Source organism: Podarcis muralis, chromosome 8 (genome assembly GCF_964188315.1).
Source record: "Podarcis muralis chromosome 8, rPodMur119.hap1.1, whole genome shotgun sequence".
In the NCBI taxonomy this organism is placed as follows: Eukaryota; Metazoa; Chordata; class Lepidosauria; order Squamata; family Lacertidae; genus Podarcis; species Podarcis muralis.
This window is the reverse complement of record NC_135662.1, coordinates 60493344-60512047: the sequence shown is the minus strand read 5'-3', so window position 1 is coordinate 60512047 and position 18704 is coordinate 60493344. Positions and strand designations below refer to the sequence as shown.

Genomic DNA, 18704 nt, shown 5'->3' with positions numbered 1-18704 from the left:
TCTTAAGAAACTGAATGAAGGCAATATGGAAAACCTAAGAAAATCCTTCAGAAAATTCTTTGTGTTTTCAAGTAATCTTGCTTTAAGGCTGCAGCATAGCTTTTACTTTCTTTCTTTTTAAAAGTAATTCATCTCTTCCCAGTCATGCAATTTAATACAAGAAACAAAATCCTCATAACCCACTCCACACTTTCGGCATATTTTCTACAAGAAACTGGTGGGGAAAGGTGCTCCATTTTAGTTCACATTGTTGAAAGGATAGGGAGTGGTTCAGACTCCAGCGTAATGAGAGTCAACAAGGATTTCTTTACAGACTTCTATGAGACAGGAGCAAAATCGTTACACTATTATATCAGAGTAGCCCCCCTACTGACAATAACCAGCATCTCTATAATGAGCCCCCAGAATACAGGCAGCACTTTCTGATTATCTATGCCTTTTAAACTATTGTCCTTTGGCTCCATTCCATGTAAATCAAACGTGTTGACACTAACGGTTCTCTCTCGTGAAATTACATTATTTGTATGTAAACTATACAGTGACAAGGACAATTACCTTTACAGATCTGAATAAATAGTATGACTGAATGTTTCGTTTAACCAATCAACCGCTGCAAAAATGAAACCTAACCACAGAAAGCCTTACAAGGGGCAATTGCTTCAAATGGATCTTAAGCTGATGAGATCAGGACATGGGAACTGTTTTCACAACCGTATGAAATGTAAGATGCATCCATTGTAAAAAAGAAAGGGAAAGAAGATAATAAAGAAACATACAACAATGTTAACAACCAGAGTCCTCTTTGGTCTTCATCTTGTCTGTTTTCACAACAACTCTTTCAGACAGATCCCTTTTTTATGTCTGAGAAAGCAAGGTTGTGAGGTTAATGAGTTTCTCAAGGCCATGCAATGAGACTATGGCTAAGCAGGGATCTGAACCAACTTCTGACAGGTCTACATCCTTACATATAGCATCCACTGAACTACACTGGCATACTAAGGTACTTTAGCATGAACTGTACCTTTTTTCAGACTTCATTTATCAGACTATATTCTGCTAGACTATTGGAATTTAAGAGAATCTTACCTCTTCCTTGATGGTCCTTCTTCAAAATCTGAAGAACTAATATCGTTGCTAGTTGAGGACACTTGCGACGCATCGTCCTTCTCGTTCTCTAGGTGCTCAGACCCAGGTCGTAATCCTTTAGACTGGCCATTACTAAGCAGTCCTATAATTAAGAAGGACAAAATGTATTAACTATGAACAACAATACTGTAAACAAAATGAACCAGGTTACTGCATACCCAAGGTGCTGAGGAACCAAATGACCTTAAACCCTTTAGCAGCGGGGTGGGAGGGTGGGGTGGGGGAGCGGCGCTCATATTTATGTTGATGCAGAACTTAACCTTTCAGTAGGTTGTCTTTTTGTCCATTTTTGTACTGAAAAGAGTGTAGAGTTAAAGTACCGCAGGCTTCTCTGGTACTATATTGGGAGCTAAAGCTGTTAAAGACCCTATATGGCATTTCTTAATTATTGTCCCCCTGCATTAATTCTTAATAAAAGTTCATATTTTACAATACATTGAAGTCATTGTGAAATACATCTCTGGGTTTTATAGTGGGACTTAGTTGGATCTATTTAGGGTTAAAGACACAATTAAGTTTTATAGATCAAGTATCACATGGATTTTAAATTGTCCTGTCTCTCTCCCTCTCTGTTTTAACTAGTCCTTAAATAATAGGCTATTAAAAATAAATGGGGCCAGGGCATAAAACAAACCAGCTGGGTAGCAACCCTAACCATGGCATGAACAAAAGATTGTGCTCTCACGCAGAAGTAACAGTGTAAGATTTGACTCTAGACTGAGTGAATAGCAGTTAAATAACAGTTTGCTAAGTCACATTAAAACCATTAAACATTTATGGGCATATTAAACTTGTGGCAGAGACTGCACCAAAGATCTTTTTAAAAAACCACCACCACCAGTCTAAGATATGACATACTTAATTTAACTAAGAATTTTTGAATACGTAATCCCTGCAATTTGATTCAGATCTTGGAAAATACCATCCTGTTCTCCACAGTTCCAAAATACACAGTGATGTGCATATGTGCGTGTGTGCGCGCACACACACACACACACACAAACATTGGGAAAGATACAGCATTACAATGTGGCAAGTGGATGAACTTTTGCCAACACTATATTACAAATGATGCCATCCTGTTTGGCAATATGGTTAAGTTTCTGTTGAAAGAGGGTGAGGCACAAAAAATGTAGGCCTGCCAGCTTTTGGGCAGCTACAACATTTGCCCAGTACACACCAGGCAGATCAATGGGATCACAATTAGGGTGCATTTACAGACTGATATAAAGCTAAATGAAGCTCTCTCCAGTGCTTGCTTCACAAACAACCTTCAGATTTCAAACCACAATCTGCAACTTCTGAGATATTATTCTGAGTTTTGTAAAGTAGTATTTAATCATAAATAGGATTATAACCTGTGAATCCCCCCACAATGTAAATAAATTCAAAAGTTAAATTTTACCCACCAAATACAGTTTGGGGGGTGGCTGCCATTTTCAATTAATTCAGTGTCACTTATCAATTCTGAGTAAGCAGAGAAAACATTATTTCTTATTCAATTTGGGTATTTTGAAACTTCTGGCTATAGTCTAGCAAGTAACCTAACTCAAGGGCTCTATCCAACTACCTTCTTTTCCCTCAAGGTCTATACTTGCAAGTCATTTATTTTAGAAGACAGTAGGGTACAGTTCTTTCTGAGTGACAGCTCATGCATATTGGCTACAAACCCATTTTAAAAACCCTACTAAAAAAAGAAACAAATTTCCCTACTGAGAAAAATAAAGGAAGATTGATACTCTGCGGTGTAAAGAGATGCAAAGCAAAAATAAAAAGAGCCAAGTTTTGCACAAAAGTAATTTTGATTTGTCTTCACTAACTAGACTGTAAAGTGGATTCATAATGCAAATAAATCAACTGCCCCATATTCAAAGCCCCTCCCCTTTCACTAAAAGGTATCTTGCTCAACATTTAAAAATTACACCAAACCCACTGTAGCCCATTACACCAAACTCTTCATGAAGCAGAGTAATATTTGGAAATATCTTCAGTGAACCTAAAAAGCTAATTTTGTCTTCCTGGCAGTATCCTATATAGGCATTTGACATTAACTAATTATTTCCTTTTGTATTATATGCGGGGTGGTGTTTTTTTTTTTTTAATGCTGTTGATTAAATTTAGAATTACCAAACTCCAGAGAAGTCTAGATCAAGCATATAATTGAGGCGCTCTAGTTAGTTAGGTAACTATTATGACAGAACTGCATATATATTTTTCAAGAGTAATATTTGTTCTGGAGAACTGCCACACTCGAAACCCAACCATATGAAGTGTATGAAGTCAAGGAAAGAGTCCTGTTGCCTTCTGACTCACTTGTGTTTAGAAAACAGCTTTCTCTCTACTTCAAATTCGTATCCTCAGTAAATCAAACAAATTTGTCACTTAGAAGCCACTGAACGGGGATTTCCATCTCAGAAAAGTTAGCTATTTGTGTTTTGTTGTAGGTCTTCCTAGGGTGAGACCCAAATGTTACCAAAGCGTAGAAAATGCCTTGCTTGCCCCATTGTTATATTGCCAGAGGCAACATAGACTTCTCATTTACTGCTTTGTCTCCAGAGGAACTCTGTAACTCGAATCCCTCAGCATTGCCTAGCCATAATTTAATTAGCATGGTGTCTGCAGAATGAGGCTGCGCAGCAAGCATCTGCTTTTATTATTTCCTTTGAGCATCCAGGTCTGAAGGAGGATGCTTGCTTTCAATATATCTTAAAAAAGATTCTCTGGTCATTCAATTATACTGCTTCACATGCTCTGTACATGCCCATCTTGTGATTTACATGCAGGTTATAATTCATGCCAAAAAAACCAAAACAAAACTAAGAGGAGATGGTTGTTTTTTGTTGTTTTTAAAAGGTAGCCTGTGCAAAGTAGTCAACGTGAAACAAAACAACCTTGAAGTCAGTTTGAACGGCTACTTCTCTCTTCCTCACCTCCACAGACAGAGAAGGGAATGCTGGCTTTGTAGGAAAGTGCAAGAGTTATAGCAAGAGGATGGGGGGGGGGGGTGTCTCAAGAAAATGAAGCTACCAAATATACTCCTCCATACAGCTAGCTATGTGGTAAAAATAATCCTGTGACATGCAGCTATTCTCATTTTTCGCTCACGTTAGTCTGCAAAATAAAAACATTCTTGCATCTCACTGTTAAAAGCAACCTGAGACCAGAATTCAAATTTTATCTCGAGTTGGGTGTATTATACTTATGAATTTATATCCTGCCTTTCTTCTTAAAAGGAGGTTCATGGCAGATTAAACCAGTGGCTTTTCAACCGTGGCACCGTGAGCTGCCTTGAATGATGGGTGAGGTGCTGCGGGCAACATTGGCCTCTGTCTTTCTTTCTTTCTTTCCTTCCTCTCCTCCTCTTATGCCCTATCATGCGTCTCTGCTTCCCAAAGGCTTGCCTGGCTGTTTGCTGCAGCAGCCCTGGCTACAGGCTCTGCAGGCGAATGGTGTCTCTGGGACTGGCCAGGGGGTGCTGGTTGCCAGGAGCTGAGGCGGCTTCAGAGTAAGTAAGCAAGCAAGCGGGCAACGGAGCCCAGGCAGCCCTTGCTGTTGGGAATGGACAGACAAGTCCCAGGCCCCTGTGGGGCAGTGTGAAGAGGCACTTTTCTTTGGGGCGGGCAGCTCAGAGACCAGGAACAGAAGCAGCTGCTGCCCATAGGACCCCCAAGGAGAGGAGAGAGGGGGCTGAGGGAACAATCCATAAGGGAGGGTGTTCGATAAAGGGTGAGAGGCTGCCAGCTCTGCAGGCAAGGGGTGACATAACTGGGCTCCTGAGCCCCACAAGGATGCCGCTGAAAGAATGTAGTTGGTCAAGGGAGCTGTGGAATCAAAAAGGTTGAAAACCTCTGGATTAAACCATACACCTGCTTCGGCAATTGAGCTTTTCACAGGACACCTAATGGGACAGAGGAAAGTGTTCTGGCATGTCTCTCTAAGAAGGAAATCCAATAGCTAGGTCATCGAAAGAGGGCTACAGGGTCTTTAATAGTTGCATGGATCATAAATCAAGTACTTGTGTGTAGCCTATCCCAGGGGTAGGCAACCAAAGGCCCGGGGGTCAGATGCAGCCCAATCGCCTTCTCAATCTGGCCTGCAGAAGGTCCAGGAATCAGCATGTTTTGACATGAGTAGAATGTGTGCTTTTATTTAAAATGCATCTCTGGGGTATTTGTGGGGCATAGGAATTCATTCATTCCCCCCCCCCAAAAAAAAATAGTTCGGCCCACCACATGGTCTGAGGGACAGTAGACCGGCCCCCAGCTGAAAAAGGTTGCTGACCCCTGGCCTATCCTATCATGACAAAGTTGCACCATGACACAAGCAGCCACATGGCATGAAACTCCTCCCTCTGCAGCCTGAAATAATACAGTCCCGTAATACTTTTAGCATTTGGTTCTACCAAATAAATGGGCAGAGCAAACCGAACTTACAGATCTACTGGTTGGAGAGGGTCAGAACACTGCACAGGGGTGGTTCTCTGCCAGTGAAAAGAGGAGCATGACCACTATAGAGACTCTCACTATGCCCACAGTAGCTCCGTGGACATAGAGCTACCACTAATGGATGTCTCACTGGCAAAAGGCCCCCAAACAGGGAGTTTCACAGGTGCGAGAGATGCAACCTTGGTCCTACTAGAGCCAAGGCCCCTTTGTTCATTGGGGAGGCACCAGGATCAGGCTCCTTTTTTATGACAGCCTGTCAGCAGTGCAACTAAGTTCCCTCCATTGGAAATGTGAAAATACAAAGTGTGTGTGTGTGTGTGTGTGTGTGTGTGTGTGTGTGTGTGTGCGCGCGCGCGCGCGCGCACGCGCTCTAAGTCTGCACAGGCAGGAGCCAGCAGGGTTTTGGAAGTGGCAGATGAACCACCACTTCACACTCCTTCAGCCCCATTTAGGATTGCGCTGTCAATCTTCAGATGCTTGCAATGTGTACATTTTTTAAAAAGAGATGCTCTTGCCTCTCACACATGCAGCCACATACACACATACAGAGGCAGTCACACCCATCTTACATGCCACAGTCCCACACATAGTCCCCCCCCAAACATCATGTGTCATAGTCTCACACAACAAAAATAAAGCCATTCCAGGCTAATTAAGTCTGTGCTACAAATATATGCAAAGGACAATATATTTAAAGAGCAGCTTTTACAATTACTTTAGTTTTACATTTCCTTTTTCAGTACACAAAAGGGCAAGATTTATGCTGATATAACTGGAATCATAAGATATAATTTCTATGGCATGGGATGCTGAGGATTTAAAGGGGAAAAATGAACTCCTTAACAGCTAAAAGATAACCTTTGGGACCCCATCAGTGGAACAATCTGACTAAGGGGCACAATGCAAGAGAATTCAAAATAATAGTTAAAAGAAGTTCCTTTTGAAAATGGAACACTCCCCCCCCCCCCCCCGAGGCCTTTCAGAAAAAAATCACTACATATATTCATCGTACAGCTCACAAAATGCAGGAGGGTTTCTATTCTCTCTTAGATAATGGAAGAAACTCAGTAATGATTTCTGCACACTTCAATTTATCAGGCTGCGATGAGATAGGAAGAGGGAAATAGATGCGCCAATGTTTTCACCTCTGTTATCTAGTTCACAAGGAGCAGACAAGAGTTACTGCTATGTACCATTAATACTGATCAGTGCATACAAGTCAAACATAGTTAAATGACTTAATTGTATGCCAGATACATAATATAATATATTATATTAACAACCTTCAACATAATGTGAATAGCTTACACCAATTTGTGTAACACCAGCCAGGCAGATTGTAGCTCCTCTGCTGAATTGCACTGCAGTAGTATATGTAGTTGGGACGCGGGTGGCGCTGTGGGTAAAAGCCTCAGCGCCTAGGGCTTGCCGATCGAAAGGTCGGCGGTTCGAATCCCCGCGGCGGGGTGCGCTCCCGTTGCTCGGTCCCAGCGCCTGCCAACCTAGCAGTTCGAAAGCACTCCCGGGTGCAAGTAGATAAATAGGGACCGCTTACTAGCGGGAAGGTAAACAGCGTTTCCGTGTGCGGCTCTGGCTCGCCAGAGCAGTGATGTCACGCTGGCCACGTGACCCGGAAGTGTCTCCGGACAGCGCTGGCCCCCGGCCTCTAGAGTGAGATGGGCGCACAACCCTAGAGTCTGTCAAGACTGGCCCGTACGGGCAGGGGTATCTTTACCTTTTAGTATATGTAGCGCTCCATTGTTCTTTACAAGGGTGTATTTCTGCACCTCAGCTTCACACCATTTTAAGAACCTTTAAAAAAATCAAATAGTCTACCTGACAACAGCATTTCTACCCCTAACATCACAACCCTGGTCAGCAAGAAGCTTTTCTAGAAAGCCATTTTGAGAAGACAACACAACGATCTGTGCCAAAATCTCAACCACTATTTCGCCTGCAATGATGTCAACCAAAGTACCTATTTCTCAGGTCGTCTTCTGTTACTTTTGGGCTGATAACAAAGAGAGGGACAAATACTCAGGGAACTTCCATGAGTACAGAAACCTCTCTGCTTCAGACAAGCAACCTCCAAGTTTTTTTGGGGAAAAGAATGACAATGTGGGGTGGAGCAAAAACATTTGTCCCTGCAGCTCCCCCTCATGTGTTTGTTTAACCGGAGTTCCTGAAGAGGACTTAAAAGCTTAACCTGTCTCATATTTTAGAGTCTTTCATTGTGATGTGATATCTGCTATGCTCAGTCCTTATTTGTTGTACTCATGCAGTATCTTGAGTACAGTGGGGAAAAGGCTTGAAGTTGTAAAGGATTCCAATTTAGGACAGTAGTCTAAAATTATTTAAAAATGGACTGGTTTTCTTTTAAAAAAGAAATGCGGCTGTCACAAATTTGACTGTCCTTGTGGCCATCACATGAGTAACCACTGGCTTTTACATATGACAAGCTACTGGGCATTAAATTGATAATCCTAGCACATGCATATGCTTTTCAGTTGCTGTCACGCCAAAAAGTATTAGTCCATAGCTTTTACAGTCTTTGTAAATGGACAGAAGAGTGATTTTATATATGTAGATACACATCATTACTATGGAAGCTAAGCATGCATGACATTACAGCACAGGCTGGTTTTGTGAGGCTGTCAAAAGGAAGAGATCAGCAAAACGGAATTGGCTTAATCATGCAGTTGAAGGAAACCTACATTGCCCTTCCGATTACATTCATCCTGATCCAAAATTGTTACAAAGTCAAGCAACCGGGGGCATGTTTCATTTCGCATTACTTCGGTGTATAAGCTCCAACTGAACACTGATAGGTACGTTTGCTAAACCAATTCCTCCTTTTCCTGTCTCAGCCTGAAAATTAACATTTTGTCCAGATCTTTGAGGCCCATTTCACTTGGAATAACCATCACAGCTTGGTCACTTTGTGCAATGCTTCTTTTGTGTGTACTGGCTTGAGACATGAATGAGCTGCTGCCGTGCAGTTTTCTCTGTGCGGCTATTGAACACGAACGGGAATTTTGAGCAGTGGCATGAGTACAAACGACACACATTGAGGACCAGTTCTCATGGCAAGCTGCTCCATAGGAACAGTTCCCCACACAGCAGCTGCCGCAATGATACCGTTCCAAGCAGCCATTTTGTGTCCAGCGGGCCTTTTAAAAATTATCACTATTATTATCAAAGCACAGTGCCATAGTATCTAGTCTCTCAGCCTCGCAAGGCTAGCCTGAGACATTTTGTTTCCTGAGATGGAGAACAAGACGGAACACACATTCCACATACAGAAGATGAGTGTATTGGCAACTGAATCTTAATTCCACAGTGAAAATGGGACAGTGTTGTCCATCATACCTAAGGGAAAGTGCAGGATTCTCAAGTTTGGAGTGGGAGGTACAAAGCAGGATTCAAGGCACGTTCAGTTGTGCCTTATAATTAGGCAGACTGTGCTGGCCAACTCAAGTGACAAATGCTAGGGGCTACCTATTGCTTCTTGCCCCCAGCACTTGCTACCTGAGGTGGCTGGCTCACTCTGCCTAATGATAGGGCCAGCCCTTAAGCTACAATTAAGTAAACTATTAATTAAAGGGTAACGTAGAGATCAGTTGGTGGAGCACTACTTAAATTAATGCAAGTGCATTAAAGTACTTCTTCTGAATAAGCCCCACTAAAACAGAAAAGGCTATACATTTCCCATTCGTTTAAATGAAATCTTGCACATACCACATCTCCAGAGCCAGCTCCAGAACAACACACTATTTTGATTGTTGGCATCTGTCTGTCTCAAGAGGCAGTGGACTTTGGGGATGAAGTCAAATCACTGTGTTAGCAGCGCTGAAGTGACCTCCCCATGGCACAAGCCTACGAAGTATGACAAGATGACACCCCCCCCCCGGCCTCACTGATGTGGTCCAAAGGAAAGTAGAGCAATATGTTTGGCACCAGCTTGGCTGAGTGGAGGTGCATAAAGCGCTATCCAACCATCTTAGGGACTCCATGTCAGATTTGTGCAGGGTTTACCCCTTAGCCTTCTCTTCTCCTAAAAGCTGTCCTATTTATCAATGAACTGATGAACTCTACAGATTAATTTAGCCTTTCAAGCTCAGTTCTCTTTAAGACAGCCTTTGTGTTACTTTCTTTTTTTAAGTTTCATCTCTTAGATAAATAGACTATGGTTGTTTTTTTCAATGTATTACCCCATGAAAGATGCATCTTTTGTGGCTTCTTCTCACACCACGCCAGGAACATATATGCTAAAGAACCATGTCACTGACCCCCACACATGGCCTCCTTCATGAACACGTTACCAGACTGGTAAGAGGCAAGCAACTCCCACACCAATATGGTAATACGTATTACTTTGTCCCCTCCGCCCCTGGGAAGAGGAATGAAGTGAGAAAAATGCCATTTCAAATACTACAGAAATGAATAAAATAAAGAGAAAGAAATCAACAATCATTTTTATGTAGAGCTAGGTTGCCACCCCCCAGTTCCATCTGGAAAACAGCAAAACTGTGAAATAATCGTTTCTTACTATGATTTCATATTGCACTCTAAAGCATCATGGACAGCCTAAAAAGCTTTGATATGTCAGAGGCAATGGGGTGCTGCATTTGTCTTCTAGAAATTCACTGTGGGTAGTATTTTCAATAAATTCATTCATTCAGGCACACTGTATCCTCAGCCACCCTCTAAAGTAGGCCTCAGATATCAACGTCAATGAAAAGACCTCTGTAATAGAGGCTGGGATCTTCTGAGGTTGCTCTCACCAGGAGTTAAGCATATAGTACTGTACACAATTCTCTGTTTGGGCTGTGCAGTACAGGCATACCTTGCTTTATTGTGCGTCACAGATACTGTGATTTTTACAAACTGAAGGACTGGAGGAACTGCTGCTGCTGGGTTGGAGATGAGGCTGCAGGGGCCTGTCCCCACTGCACAGCGGCTCCTGAGGTTCCTTAAGAGGATGCAGGTGCAAATGTTTTTTGTTTTGAAAAAGAAGATGCCATTGGCACACTTAATGGACTACAGTATAGTGCAAACAAAACTTTTATATGCACTGAGAAACAAAAAAGAAAGCGTGACTCGCTCCATTGCGGTATTTGATTTACGGTGGTCTGGAACCAAACCCACAATATCTCTGAGGCATGCCTGTTCTAAGGAGGGCAGATTTAGCACAAGAGGCAAAACGCACAAGATCGCTTTGGGGAAAAGAACGAGGGGCGTCAAACAGATAGGACAATGTATCATCCAAAACTGGTTTGAAGCAGTTACCTTTTACAGCTTTGAAAACAAAATGTGACAATAAACAATTTCAACTGAAGTAAAAGATACCATTTTGGAATCAATGACTTGAAGAATTCAGCGTGAATGAAATAAAGGAACAGTAAAGCAAATCTGAAAGCTATTTTTTTAAGAAGAAAAGAAAACGCAAACCTAGAATCAGAGAGAGAAGCGACTGCAAGATAGCTGGTAAGTGTTTTGAATGAATTAAGATGGCAGGGAAACAGAAAATGCTTCCCTTCACTGAGAGGCCTGCATGTCTCTATGCGTAGCAGCATGGCTGCATAGATGTTCCTGCAGGGAGCTCAAATATCTGACTATGGAAAGCAAAAAGCTGTGGCATATTTCCAATTGTGCAACCTCATTTGATATTGTAATGCATGTCATTCAGAACAGCCCTTCATGGCTTTTGCCTGAAGCGTGGGCAGCCCTCCAGACAGACTCAAGAAATATTTTTTTCCAATGTGACACATGCTCTGAAGAGTCCTCTTACAGCGGTAACACATGACCCAGTAATGGGGTGCTGACCCTCCAGAGCAAGCATTATCTGACAATAGATTTAATCCTCTGCTAAGCACAGCAATTCAAAACAAAAACCAAACACTCCCCCCCCCCTCCTCCCAGCTGTATCCAGATACATTCTACTCCTACAAGCTCTGCTTGGCTTGTACAAAAGCACCTTCGTAATTGCCTGCAGAACTCCGACCGGGAGTAATTAATTTTACTTCAAAATATAAACATCTTGGGGGAAATTACACTGTATAACACATGGAATAATCTGCTGACAATGAAAGACAAAGGAAAAATCAGACCAAATTGAAAGCCTAATGAATAATTTATTTGCACCCCAAACAAAAACACTTAACTTACAGTATTTAAGAAGAAAACCTTGTGCGCTTCCTTGATGCTCTCACTCTGAATGCCTCAAAATATAAATGTGTGAAACTGCACAAATTTCACCCTAACTTTAGAGGTCAGAGTAAAATTTATTTTCAATAAAATATAAATTGACCCAAGAGTAAAGCGTCAGGAATGTTGTTCCCAAATGTTAAAAATTAAGCATGATCTATTAGTTTTTATTGTCTTGCCTTTTTATTGGTTTAGATATAATTTTATGTTCATGTGCATTTTGGGAGATGCTTAAGGGGGCTTTATCCAGCACAGAGGATGTGGGATACATATAAACTCAAGTAAGTAAAATGAATACACATAAAACCCAAGTTCTGACCATTTATGCCATTTGCTTTCATTTATACTTCCTAACTTCAGAAGCAAGGAAGGATCTTAAACCTGAAAAATGATACTTTCTACAGGAAGAAGGGATCCCACCAAGCTACTGCCAGAGAGAGTTATGCCTGCAGCAAAAGACTGAGCAACCATTTCCTGCCCAATATGTCAAATTCCATGTTGCACAGCATACTAGGAACAATCAAAGATGGTGGAACTGCACACATCAGGAATGCTGGTCATGGACTTCAAAATGAGGAGAAGGAGCAGAAAGGAAAAGCTCTTAAACGCAATAAAGCAATAGGGAAGAAATCTGAGCCTGCCTGTCATACGAGAGATTCAGTACATGCAACTTAGATATTGAGAAGAGTGAATCCCAAGATTACTGTTTGCAGTTAAATTATGTAAAACAGCAGCATTCCTCACATCAATAGCTGCCATTCCTCGCATGTGCACATATTTCCATATACTTAGCAGCACTTCTTTCAAGAGGATATCAATGATCTTTCTCACAACTATAACTTGAGACACACACATGGCAGCTGAACTTAAAACACGATGGGTGTTCGTGTAATGTGAATATGGACTTTCCCAAAGGCTAGCAATCTGGAAATCAGGCTTCACCCAAATGTTTGTGAGGTAGGTTAGGCTGAGAGGGAGCAGCTGGCCCCACATCACCAGTGAGCAGCGTAGCTGAGAAGGGATTTGACACTTACTCTCCATCCACTACATCACACTGCTGCCGCCACCGCCACCACCATTTATTTCTAGCATTATTAAAAACCCTGGAGCTACAACTCTAGAACACTGTTAAGACAGACACATAAAAGTGTGCTTATTCCCTTATGGGGCACAGATTAGACCAGTGTTTGCCAAACTGGGGTCTCCTGGTGTTTTTGGACTACCACTCTCATCATCCCTAGCTAGCAAGACCAGTGGGGATGGGAATTGTAGTCTGAAATCAGTTGAAGACGCAAATGGGAAACACTAGATTAGACTAAAACACCAACAACTGGTCCTTCCATTAAGAAAAGGCAGCAGAGCCTTACCATCAAAACAAGCAGAACCCAAATTAAGTTTAGTCCAACCAAAAGTGACAGCTGGCACTAGTCATTGAACACCAATGAGGAGACTTCCTTTTTGAGACTAGACATTCATGTGGACTACAAAGTGGGGTGAAAGTTTGCTATGACTGGTTTCCTCACTTGCTATTAGTATTTTCATCTGAAAGCAGAGCTGGTTGGCTGTGGTCTGCAAAGAGCGAATATTCAAATAAGAGGAGCCAATGTTAGCAATAATGAGAAACATCACAGTCAGGTGCCTCTGTCTCAGAACAGCAACCAGACAACTTTTGTCCCCAGCCTAGTGTTTAGGTTTTCAACCACAAACCTGGGACTCAGTCGGATGCTGGGCAAGCAGAGTAAACTTGTTAGGGTCCTTCCACTCAACAAGCTACAACATTAGGGTTCAGATGCTTCCTTATACAGTGGTGCCTCGGAAGACGAAATTAATTCGTTCCGCAAGTCTCTTCGTCTTGCGGTTTTTTCGTCTTGCGATGCATGGTTTCCCATAGGAATGCATTGAAAATCAATTAATGCGTTCCTAGGGAAACCGCCTTCAGACCAGGTCCGGGGACAGACTGTCCCCGGACCTCTTCTGAAGGCTGGGGGGGGGGGGACAAGGGCTTTTCTTCCCACCCCCAGCATTTTAAAAAACCCTGGGACAGCGGAGGACTTCTCCGCTGTCCGGGCGATCTTAAAATGCTTGCGGGCGGCATTTTAAAATCGCCCCGGGACAGCGGAGGACTTCTCCGCTGTCCGGGGCGATTTAAAAGCCCCTGGGAAGGCAGGCAGGGGGGACAAAGACTTTCGCCCCCGCCCGCCTTCAGAAGGTGTTCCCGCCCCCTCCCCCCGCCCGGCTTCGCAGCAGCGCTACGAAGCCCGGCGGCTGGGGCAGGTGTTCCCGCCCCCCACCCGGCTTCGCAGCAGCGCTACGAGGCCTGGCGGCTGGGGCAAGTGTTCCCGCCCCCCCCACCCCGCTTCGGAGCAGCGTTCCGAAGCGGGGTGGCTGGGGCAGGTGTTCCCGCCCCCCGCCCGGCTTCGCAGCAGCGCTACGAAGCCCGGCGGCTGGGGCAAGTGTTCCCGCCCCCCCCACCCAGCTTCGGAGCAGCGTTCCGAAGCGGGGTGGCTGGGGCAGGTGTTCCCGCCCCCCGCCCGGCTTCGCAGCAGCGCTACGAAGCCCAGCGGCTGGGGCAGGTGTTCCCGCCCCCCCACCCCACTTCGCAGCAGCGTTCCGAAGCGGGGTGGCTGGGGCAGGTGTTCCCGCCCCCCGCCCGGCTTCGCAACAGCGCTACGAAGCCCGGTGGCTGGGGCAAGTGTTCCCGCCCCCCCACCCCGCTTCGGAGCAGCGTTCCGAAGCGGGGTGGCTGGGGCAGGTGTTCCCGCCCCCCCCGCCCGGCTTCGCAGCAGCGCTACGAAGCCCGGCGGCTGGGGCAGGTGTTCCCGCCCCCCCCACCCCGCTTCGGAGCAGCGTTCCGAAGCGGGGTGGCTGGGGCAGGTGTTCCCGCCCCCCGCCCGGCTTCGCAGCAGCGCTACGAAGCCCGGCGGCTGGGGCAAGTGTTCCCGCCCCCCCCCACCCCGCTTCGGAGCAGCGTTCCGAAGCGGGGTGGCTGGGGCAGGTGTTCCCGCCCCCCGTCCGGCTTCGCAGCAGCGCTACGAAGCCCAGCGGCTGCGGCAGGTGTTCCCGCCCCCCACCCCGCTTCGGAGCAGCGTTCCGAAGCGGGGTGGCTGGGGCAGGTGTTCCCGCCCCCCGCCCGGCTTCGCAGCAGCGCTACGAAGCCCGGTGGCTGGGGCAAGTGTTCCCGCCCCCCCACCCCGCTTCGGAGCAGCGTTCCGAAGCGGGGTGGCTGGGGCAGGAGTTCCCGCCCCCCCCGCCCGGCTTCGCAGCAGCGCTACGAAGCCCGGCGGCTGGGGCAGGTGTTCCCGCCCCCCCCACCCCGCTTCAGAGCAGCGTTCCGAAGCGGGGTGGCTGGGGCAGGTGTTCCCGCCCCCCGCCCGGCTTCGCAGCAGCGCTACGAAGCCCGGCGGCTGGGGCAAGTGTTCCCGCCCCCCCCACCCCGCTTCGGAGCAGCGTTCCGAAGCGGGGTGGCTGGGGCAGGTGTTCCCGCCCCCCGTCCGGCTTCGCAGCAGCGCTACGAAGCCCAGCGGCTGGGGCAGGTGTTCCCGCCCCCCCACCCCGCTTCGGAGCAGCGTTCCGAAGCGGGGTGGCTGGGGCAGGTGTTCCCGCCCCCCGCCCGGCTTCGCAGCAGCGCTACGAAGCCCGGTGGCTGGGGCAAGTGTTCCCGCCGCCCCACCCCGCTTCGGAGCAGCGTTCCGAAGCGGGGTGGCTGGGGCAGGTGTTCCCGCCCCCCGCCCGGCTTCACAGCAGCGCTACGAAGCCCGGCGGCTGGGGCAGGTGTTCCCGCCCCCCCACCCCGCTTCGGAGCAGCGTTCCGAAGCGGGGTGGCTGGGGCAGGTGTTCCCGCCCCCCCCCACCCCGCTTCGGAGCAGCGTTCCGAAGCGGGGTGGGGCAGGTGTTCCCGCCCCCCGCCCGGCTTCGCAGCAGCGCTACGAAGCCCGGCGGCTGGGGCAGGTGTTCCCGCCCCCCACCCCGCTTCGGAGCAGCGTTCCGAAGCGGGGTGGCTGGGGCAGGTGTTCCCGCCCCCCGCCCGGCTTCGCAGCAGCGCTAAAAAGCCCGGCGGCTGGGGCAGGTGTTCCCGCCCCCCCACCCCGCTTCGGAGCAGCGTTCCGAAGCGGGGTGGCTGGGGCAGGTGTTCCCGCCCCCCGCCCGGCTTCGCAGCAGCGCTACGAAGCCCGGCGGCTGGGGCAGGTGTTCCCGCCCCCCCACCCCGCTTCGGAGCACCGGGAGAAGCGATCTCCCCGCAGCCCCTTGCTTCAAAAGAGAAGACCCGCTGTCCCCGGGGCAAGCTTCGTTTTGCGAAGCAAGCCCATAGGGAAATTCGTCTTGCGAGGCAACTCGAAAACGAAAAAACCTTTCGTTTTGCGAGTTTTTCGTCTCGCGAGGCGTTCGTCTTGCGGGGTACCACTGTATTAGGGTTCTAAGACAAAGAGCCAAGCTTGAAAATAAGCATCACATGTCAAGCAAAGGTCCATAAACTCCTCTTGCTGAGACTAGTCAGGAAAGCAAATTCCTTATAGGGAAATGGAGAGCTATGAATGTGTTCTCCAGTAAATGGGGTACCAAAGATTATTTTAAATCTGCCCCAAAAGCACCAGAACCTGATAGAAGTCACTGTCAGGATAAGAGAATGGAAGGCAGCCAAAAACCATAAAAGTAAACAAAATTATGCATTTAGAGTCTAGACTTCTCATTCCCGCACCTGTTCTTTTTGAATCAAGGTTACCTTGGGACTCTTCCTGCAATAAGAGATACAAGTACATATGTCAGAGAGTACAAGCAAGAAAACAGAACCATAAAGATCTGCAGATGCTGCTGAGTACATTATCATCCCTACTCAGCTGCAAAATGTGAGTCTTCCTTGCACACAGAAAAGAACAGCCGCTTTGCACTCTGTCAATGCAGCCCATCATCTGTCCCAAGCTGTTGCACTCTTCCGGTTGTTCCTCTGCATCAGGCCAGTCAGCAAGAGGAGATAATAAGCAAGGTGAAGAGATGAGTCTACATTCCAAGTGGCTAGGAATTGAACCACTCTCTCTAGCCCTCACTCTGAGCATCTTTGGCCTTTATTGATTGGTATGCTTGTCAGGAATTGTTTTTTCCATGTGGTGGGGAACTTCAGGAAGAAGGGCCTTGTGTGGCCTTCAAGCTCCCTCCATGCAGCCCTCAGAATTCTCCTTAGTCCTTATCTCTCATCACACATCTAGAGTCTCTTACAAAAGGAAGAGTCACATCTGTTGTGTCATCCACATTCCATTCCGGCCTCACCCACAATGGTCATGTGGCCCCCAGATGGTTGCCCAAGTGCAAATGTGGCCATCATGATAAAAAGAGTTCTCATCTTAGTCAACGTAAACATGCATCTCTGTTTGGTGGTGAGGTAACTGTGGGGGGTGGGAATGGTTCACAGGCTGCCTAGTGGTGGGTGAAAGGTCATGTGGACCTTATGTGGTACTATCCAACACCCATAGTGCAACAATGAAGATTTACTTTTAAGGTTTCCAATGTCCTCATCATGGTTAGGAGATGATGAGCATGAGAGAGGCTCACAGTCTGTCTCCTTCCTTCTCCTGCATTAAAGTTAACCTAGGCACTAACCTTGTAGCCCAGGGCTGAAGTGGGTTTTTTTGGAAAGGGGATCTGGCCCATCTTTTTCTCTGTTATCCCAGGCCCCTGATATGAAGTTACATATTAATAGTTAATCTACTAGAATTCACTAAAACTTAGTTTTAAGGGGTGGGGTACAATTAGAGAACTGACTGATTGCTTTTAAAAGGAGGGAGGAGAGGAACGCCACAGCTTTTCGCTCACTACAAAGTGACACAAATGTTCCTGCAATTAGTTTGAGCAGAAATCTGAACATTCAGTTTGAAAGCACATCAAAGTGCAAGTAGATAAATAGGTACCGCTCTGGCAGGAAGGTAAACGGCGTTTCCGTGCGCTGCTCTGGTTTGCCAGAAGCGGCTTAGTCATGCTGGCCACATGACCCGGAAAAACTGTCTGCAGAAGCGAACAGACGCCGGCTCCCTCGGCCATTAAAGCGAGATGAGCGCCGCAACCCCAGAGTCATTCGCGTCTGGACCTAATGGTCAGGGGTCCCTTTACCTGAACATTCACAACCCGAGGGGTACATATGGATATATACCTTTAGGTGACAGGAAGAAGTCACTTTGTTGTCCTGCCACTTTTTCTCATGAAGTAACACAATGGGTGCTGCCCTAAGCTGAAGGAGGGTGGGCTAGAATTGTAATAAGTTCTAACACTGTAATAAGATTGTTTATTTAATTAACGGAATATGAATCTACACAATCTTTCTTTCTGGTTCAGGCCAGCCCGTATTTCATTCATTCTGTCCCCTGTTCCCACTTCTTCCTCTGGCTTCTGTCATGCAGTTTCTATATGCTTCAGTAAGTCTCCCCCAGTCTTTATCCAGTAAGTCTCTCCCTTCTGTTATGTTAAATGTGCTTCTTAAAACCCTTTCCTGGACCACCATAGTACTATATTCACTGCTGCTTAGTGCAGCAATCTTCTGAAAGTGGCTTGGAGGTGTGCATTCAGCCTGCATATTACCCACAAAAAGAAAATATCAGAAACCAAAAACCTGTGATAACATCCCTTAGAGGCTTGCTATAAAACCCACATTTCTAAATGTCTGTTTATTATTCCTGAATTTCCTAGATACAGTAATTAAAAACTAAGGTAAATGAGACTTCTGTTAGAATTCTATACATTTAAAAGCTTTCATTTCAAAACTGGAATAGTCTATCTATGGTTGTTCCCATTTAATAAAAAGTGAAGACTTGTGTGAAATCTTTTATCCCTGGCTTTAGGTCATAAACTTGAGATTGAAAGTTTGAAATGTGGATAGTATTATTGCTTAAGCCTTTGAGTATTTTTATATCCCACTAGCTC

The 18704-nt window shown here is 46.2% G+C and overlaps 1 protein-coding gene across 1 annotated transcript in view; it reads right to left on the bottom strand.

Annotated features, from left to right (window-relative positions):
• The window catches only part of JARID2 (jumonji and AT-rich interaction domain containing 2), a 190905-nt gene that overhangs the window by 76894 nt on the left and 95307 nt on the right, over positions 1-18704 (bottom strand). Inside the window, exon 3 of the mRNA XM_028737640.2 lies at positions 1087-1228. The gene's annotated coding sequence lies outside the window, so the exon portion shown is untranslated. The remainder of the gene's footprint in view (positions 1-1086; positions 1229-18704) is intronic.